Below are 7,867 nucleotides of genomic sequence, written 5' to 3' on the forward strand. Positions count from 1 at the left end.
TGTTATACTTTGAATATGCTTGTGGCGAAGGTCTGGTCCCCCGTTGGTTGATCCAGTCATTGAGAGGTGATTAGCTCATAAGGATTCTGACTCAATGGTTTAATCTCTTAATGGATTTATAATATGATGGCATACTGGGAGGTGGTGGAAAGAAGTAGGTGGGACTTATTTGAAGGAAGTCAGTCACTCGAGGACATGCTCTGGAAACATATCCTATGCCTAGCCTCTCCTCTCTGACTACCAGCTTTGCTCCCGCACCCCTCTCCACCATAACGCTCTGCCTCACCATAGCTCCTCCCCTCAATGGAGTCAACCAACTGTGGCGGGAAATTCTGAAACTGTGAGCCAATGTAAATGTTTTCTCCTTTAAATTGGTTCCCCCCCACACACACATATTTGTCACAGTGTCAAAAAGTTAGTTAACACATGAAAGGAGATGCCATGTCATGTCCTACAGGCAAGCATGGAGTTGGCCTGACCTAGCTGTCTTGAGAGGCATGTGTCACAGGTTTGAATCTGTGGCTCCTGGAGCCACTGTGTGTCTTTTAGTTCCCGAGAAACCGAGGCACTCCCTCAGGCAGTGAAGTGTTCAGGCAGCTCTGCGCCTCTCCATATGTTCTCTTGGAAGTCCAGGAAGCATGGAAGCTTGATGGACAACTGGTCTTGTGCACCCTGTATAGCTTTCAAGCATCACTGTATCCTGGCAACCACAACCGTATTAATCCTGGTGATTGACACCATATTCTGCTTCTGATAAGGACACAACACATCTGGTTGCTCTCAATAAACTTGTCACAGTCTCCATCTTGGTGTGGCCCCTGTAACGCTAGCCTGGTTTAATTAATCACTGGTCATAACAGGTAACCTTGACCCAGTAAGCAGCATGGCAGTGTCCATTGACTTAACAAACAGCTTTAAAATGGAGAACAGTAACACACTCATTGTACTGGGCATGACGTGTAGGACCACCATGATATGGTTATGGTAGAATTGCAGCAGTCTTTTATGAGACAGCTTAAATGTTTGATTAAAGCATTTTAATCTAGCCATTTCAGTGTAGAAATTCGCCTCAAAAGCATCCAGAAGTATGTAAAGACATTTATGAAGGCAATTTTAGAATGGTAAAAATCTACAAGTACAAATGATGTCAACAAATAAGGAATGTATTAACTCATCAGGCTAAATCATCAAGGACAACAGTGTGTATAGGCAAGGCCTCTATCTAAACAGCTTGGGTTTGGATCATGGCCCCATTATTTCCTTGCTGTAAGAATTCTCTTCCTTATGGTCTGTTTTCCTCATCTATAAAATGGGTTGGTTGCAAGCACTAAACTGACAGAGATGAGCATCTGATGTGTACTAAGTGGTAAATATGCATTCGCAACTTTTTCATAGTTAAGTTTTAACACAGATCACCAAGGCTCTGCATGAGCCATGCAAACACGCTGTGTTAGTACAGGGCGAGAGAGAGGGCTGATTTCTCCTCTGGGGCTTTAGTAGATTCTGGGTCTTGGGGCAAGGAAGAATAAAAAAAGGCCAAAGAAGGAAAGCCATAGCAACAAACAGCCCTGCCGAGGCTCTGGCCAGGCCCTGAGTGCCCACTGCACGCCCATCACTGTCCATAAACAAAAATGGAGCAATCGAGAAATAGGCTTTCTCTTCCTTCAGGGGGTGTGTCAGGGTGGCTCGGATTTCACAGCCTGGATTGGGAGGGATTAGGAAAATACAACGCTTTTCTAGGCTGGTTTTCCAAGATACCTATCAAATCATTCAAGTGTTTGCTTGCTTGCTTGTTTGTTTCTATATTCCTATCATGTTAGGATGGTGACCGGACTTTGCAAAACATGAATCCGATTTAGTTGAAGGTCTCCCCTCAGTTGACAGGTCTACTTTATAGATTTAAAAGCAGAAATAAACCTTAGAAATTGTGTTGCCCAGGGGCTCTCCACCATTTTCGTGACAGGGACTCCTTGGTAAGGCCTTTCCCTCAGAATATTGTTCTTAAGAGCATTCAAAGTCCCAGACACAAAGCTATTAGAAGCCAGTCACATTGAAAAGGAGCCACTAACATTTTAAAGATAAAAATAAACTTGTGATGTAATAAAGTGTCCGTTGGCATTGTTTCAGAAGTAAGATCTAATTAAAATTCTCAGTAGTAATTAGTGTTGGTTTGAGAAAAAGACAGAGCTCAGATGTCATCTATGAAAATCCTATGGCATAAAAGTATCAGTTGTGACTCTATGGCAAATACAAGTGTCCCCAACCCTGGAAGTTAAAGACCTTGCTCAATTTCATTTAGAAGTAAGTACAAATAAAAAATGTTTTCCCTGTCTCTGTTTTGTGCACATCTACCAGGTTAAGGTTCTAAATAATACTAAAATTATCCCTCCTCTGGTTAACAAATTACAGCCCAGTTTTTGGTCCCTGGGCATGTCGCAGCAAGCTCTCAGGTGCCTTGTTCCAAACTTCTTCCTGTTGACTGCCTAGAACCTCAAGGACCTCGGCTTGCATACAAAGAACCTTTAGATGATGGAAGCCTGCCCCTCGCCTGGGCAGAGTGGGAGAGCTCGCCCTGGGGATGGGGAGAGCTGGTGGGCTAACCAACTGATCTACCACCCAGGCCCACTCCCAGGGCTTTGAGTTGGGCTACCCTAACGTCTACCTCGTCTGACTCGTTGGAGTGCATGAAGGGGCCAATCCTGCAGATCCAAAGCTGCAGGATCTCCATGACACTGGATGACAACAACAAGATTTCCGAGAGGAGTCCCAGTGAGGATCCAGTGCTGAGAGTGTAGCAGAAGCCAGAGGCCTGGAACCGGATCAGCGACCATTGTAACGAACATCTACTTACAAGTAAAGAAGTGTGGACAGAGGGGTGTACTGCGTGACATGCCATGACATACTGCAGCTTCTGGTGACTTTTTAATGTCAATCTTTTCTTTTCTTTCGTGGGGGGAGGTTTCGAGGGCGAAGGACAGATATAGAGGGACAGAGCATGAGCAGAATTGGGGTGCGTGATGTGAGAGTCACAAAGAATCAATAAAAAGTTTTCAAAACAATAATGAGAGCCAAGTTATTTGGAATGGGGAGGTGGCATGTCAGCAAAACACTTGTCGCACGAAAATGAAGACCAGAGTTGAGTACCTAAGCGCTCACAACAACAACAAAAAGGCCAAAAGCAAACAGGCTACCAAGTGGCACACACATTTAATGCACCTGGGAGACAGAGTAAGGCAGATCTATGAGTTCAAGGCCAGCCTCATCTACATATCTAGTTCTAGAACAGCCAGAGCTAGATAATGAGACCCTGTCAGAAAAAAAAAAAAAAAAAGTCAAACATGCTGGCACGTGCTTGTAATCCCAGCACTGGAGAAGCAGGAACAGGCAGATCCCTGGGGTTCACACGCAGCCGAGTTGATGCCCCACATTCCAGTGAGACAAAACAGTGCTGGACGAAACAACAGGGACTTCCCTGAGAAACAACTGAAAGTTGGATTTAGGCTGCTTGCTTTTTTCTTTAAACCGAGAGATACAATTAAGCCTTCCCACGATCCAGTAAGATATGTTGAAACTGTTTGCCCATAAATTTTATTTAGTAAAATATGTAACATCTCTCTGGAGCCAGCAAGATGGCTCAGTAGGTAAAGGAGCCAAGGTTGATGACCTGAGTTCAATTCCCAGAACACACATGGTAGAAGGAAGGAAGAACCAACTCCCACAAGTTGTCCTCTGGTATTCCTGCCCCCATTTCTCCTCTTTCCTCCCTCCCTCCCTCCCTCCCTCCCTCCCTCCCTCCCTCCCTCCCTCCCTCCCTCCTTCCCTCCCTCCCCTCCCCACTCTTACACACACACACACACACACACACACACACACACACACACACACACACTCCATTTTGAAGGAGAAACAGAGAGACTGAGACACTCTGGTCTATAGCCAGAGTTCTTTTTCATGCTCACACAATCCTTTCGTACTTCAATAAGGCCCTGAGGTCTGTGAGGCCAAATTCTGGAAAATTCTGAGGTGTGCTGCCTATGAAAGCCCTTTTAAAAATGCGCCAGCAACGGGAGGATAATCATTAAAATGCTTTTTTTCCCCCTGTTATTATAAAGCCCAAAGGAAAAGCCCCAATAAAACCCTCCAAAGGTAGAAAGAGCTCTGGCTTGGAATCCCCATTAACTACATAGCCTGGTTCCTTACACTGTGTAATGTCCCATTCGCACAGCCAATGTACTTGTAAAATTTGGTTTGTGTGTGGGAGCTTGACTATAAGAAACATGTTCCAGGGCATTCTGTCCCTGGCTAACCCCTGGCTTTATCTTAGACTCTAACCTCCTCCTTCCGTCAGCATGAATGCATCTTTAAATAATGTCTGTCAACAACTGTTGCAAGCCGTGTTGGCTGTATTTTCTTGTTTTCGGTATTATTCATCTCTGGTATTTGGTGTGCCTTGTGGACCCAGAGAGCCACCCCTCCCAGTGTAAACTCATTGCTCGAGATAACCTGCCTGCCTGTCTTTGATATGCCTCCATGATGAAAGTGTATTCTGCCCATTAGCAGGGTTCTGACTTCATGCTTTTAAAACACTAATCCTTTTATTTCATTAGGCGCCTTTGACCACTTCTTGGGCTTGGCTGGCATCACGGATCACAGTCTCCGCTGTGAGTCACTTGACCTTGGGCATCTGGGCTGCCGTTTTTTAACTCGGTACTGGAGATCAGACCCTCAGGACCTCATGATTCTAGGCAGGTCCTCTACTTAGGAGCTATACCTAAGGCAACTTCCTGATTTTCCTCAAATCTCTTGTCTAGGAAAAAGGAGGGAAGACACTGGTTTCATCTTTGATTTCTGTCCAGATGATTGTTTCCCTCCATTCCCCATAAGACAAAATGTGAGCTATCCATGCCTGGTCAAACACTAAGTAAAGCAAGGACAAGGAGGGAAGATTGATTTTGGCTCTTGGTCATTTATCTTCTCATAGAGTTTTACATTGCTATTTACTTCTTGTTGTGTGCATGGGGACTAGGGGTGTCACGTGCTCATCGCAGGTCAGAGAACAACTGTAGGGAGTCTGTTCTCCATTTCCAGCAAGTGGTCCAGGGACTGTAGGTGACTGACCTGGGGCTAGGGTTTCAGGACTGTCAGATCAGTATTTTTTCATTCCTATCTCTCGGGACCCAGCAAGAAACAAGGTTCACACAAAGGATTTAGCATGAGAGGATTGAGTGAATGGAATACTTTTAGTGGGGCAAACGGACTTTAAAGCAACCCAGCAAGACTGATGATAGCCAAGGAAAAGCAGCCGCAGGAAGTAAAGGCCTGTGGAGTCAAGGGAGCATGGCGGTGCTACAGGCCTCCCATGAGAACCACGGCTACGGAAGGGAGCATGCGAGAAAGTTACAACCGAAGGGAGAAAGATGAAAACAGACCGGCAAAGGAGACACAGTGAGAGTGTAGGTCGACCCATCCGCCTTCCCTCCCACCCTTAACCTGTCAACAGCATCCATCCACCACATACAACTGGAAGCCACAGGGCAAGGAAAGCTATGAGTCAATGGTTCTCAACCTTGGGCTGATCCTTTCTCAGGGGTCGCCTAAAACCACCCAAAACCATGGATATTTACAATTCAGAACAGTAGTAAAATTACAGTTACAAAGTAACAACAGAAATAATTTATGGTGTGCGTGTGTGGGATTATCGCTACAACCTGAAGAACTGTATAAAAGAGTTGAAGCATTAGGAAGGTTGAGAGCCACTGTTGTAGACTAAAGCCTCCTGGACACAGGCAAGCCCAAGGGTAGAGAATGGGGGAGCAAGTGAGTACCGATCAACACAGTGGCATAAGCGGAAGTATAAAAATATGGTCTACTTACATCCATGCTAGACCCTCCTGTGCTCTCTGCTCTGTGCCCTGGGGAGCTGACCTGCAAGAGCTACACCACAGCCCCTGGCTTCTGATTAGTTTCTGCTTAGCCACTGGGAGACCCCTGCAGGAGATGGGCAGGAAGGGTAACAATGGACCAGTTACCTCCTGTCCAGTGTTTTCCTTTGAGGGCCCCCCAAACTGACTATACCTCTCGTACAAGAGTGTCCTTTCCAGTTTTCTCTCTGCACTCCAGGAGCCCTCTCTGCTGTAGGCTTGGGACAGTGTGAAAACCCTGTCCACCAATCTAAATAGTCCTGTTCATTACTGGATTACCCAATTTAAATATGCTGTTCATTCTGCATGGAGACCCTGATAGACACATTAATCTCCCATCAAAATGCCCTTCCTTCCATTTGTTTAATCTCCTTACCAAGGGAAAAATAACAACATGGTCACAGGCTGCAGACTCAAAACTCTTACCCCCAGGGCCTTGACACTTCACTTCCTTGCTCCAAACCTTTAGTTTTAAAAGCACACAATATTTTAGGGACTGGAGAGTTGGCTCAGCTATTAAGTGCATTGGCTACTTTTCCAGCAAACCAGGGTTCAGTTTCCAGCACTCACATAGTGGTTTACAACTGTAGTCTGTAACTATAGTCTTAGGGGATCCACTGCCCTCTTCTGGCCCCTGTGGGCATTGCATGCAGTGGTACACGGACATGGAGACAAAACTCTCATATTTATAAAATAAATAAATAAATCAGAATAAATAAAACTTCAAGATGTTATTTATAGTTTGTTATTTTAAAATTAATTTTAAACATCTATTTGGTGTGGTATGGTGTGTGTGTGTGTGTGTGTGTGTAGCACAGCGTGAATGTGGAGGTCAGAGGACAGCTTGTAGGTTTTCTTTTTTATGTGTAAGTTCTTTGTACCACACTCAGGTTATCATACTTAGTGACAAGTGCCTTTACCTAGTAGCCCTCAAAACCTATCTTTGGAAAAACCATTCCTTGGTGAGCATGCCCACAAGCACAGGTGTGCATACACACACAGATACATGCTACCTTTCCTGTGTTTTTAAGGTCTCCAGGGGTTAGAGGGAGCATCCAAATGCATTTTGCAAGCCGTGGCATCCAGCACCCCTTTTCTCCAATAGAACGCTGACAATGTTCTTGTCCCACCTAGAAAGACAATGACAAAGGGAAAGGACAGGGAGCCAGTGCCTCTTCATCAAGATAAGTCACTTAGGGACCTTTAAGGTTTAGGCTCTCATTAGTTTGAGCAGGCAGACATCTTTAAAACCATATTACCATACTCCAGGCAAGTCCAGGGCAGTGGCTGCCTGTATTCCCGGGCTCAACAGCAAGTTGCAGGTGGCTTATATTCTGTTATTTCCATCGTTTCCAGCCATTATTACTATTGAGATCGTGTAGCATGTATCTCAGGCTGGCTTCAAACTCACTATGTAACTGAGGATGGTATTAAACATCTGATCCTCCTGCCTCTACTTTTCCCGTGGTAAAATTACAAGATGTGCGCCACTGCACCGGGTTTAATCAGTTCTCAGCTGCGCTTTCAGTCTTCACTTTCTCTCTGTTTTGATTTTGAGGCAGGCTCTCTGTAGTGGGTCTGGTTTGGAACTCACTATGTAGCCTAGAGTGATTTTACACTTGTGGCTATTCTCCTGCCTCAGCCTTCTGAATGTTGGGATCACAGGCAAGCTCCACTACCAGTCTCAGCCCTATAAAGTAAGGCCAAGTTCACTGCTGCCCTCACCATCCTCTGGGAGTCAGGAAGCTTCATTAATTGCAACCATAGGCATCATCACCTCCAAAGGATCTCTCTCTTCCTCTCCCTCCCTCCCTCTCCCTTCCTCCTCCCTCCCTCTTCCCTCCCTCCTCCCTCCCTCAGGCCCTCCCTACCAATAAGGAAACAAGGCATGAAGAGTTCAAGGAAAGTGGTGGGTTTGAGCTCCCGGGCACTGTCTTGGTGAGGTA

Source organism: Rattus norvegicus, chromosome 3, assembly GCF_021556685.1.
Source record: "Rattus norvegicus strain SHRSP/BbbUtx chromosome 3, alternate assembly SHRSP_T2T, whole genome shotgun sequence".
Classification (NCBI taxonomy): Eukaryota; Metazoa; Chordata; class Mammalia; order Rodentia; family Muridae; genus Rattus; species Rattus norvegicus.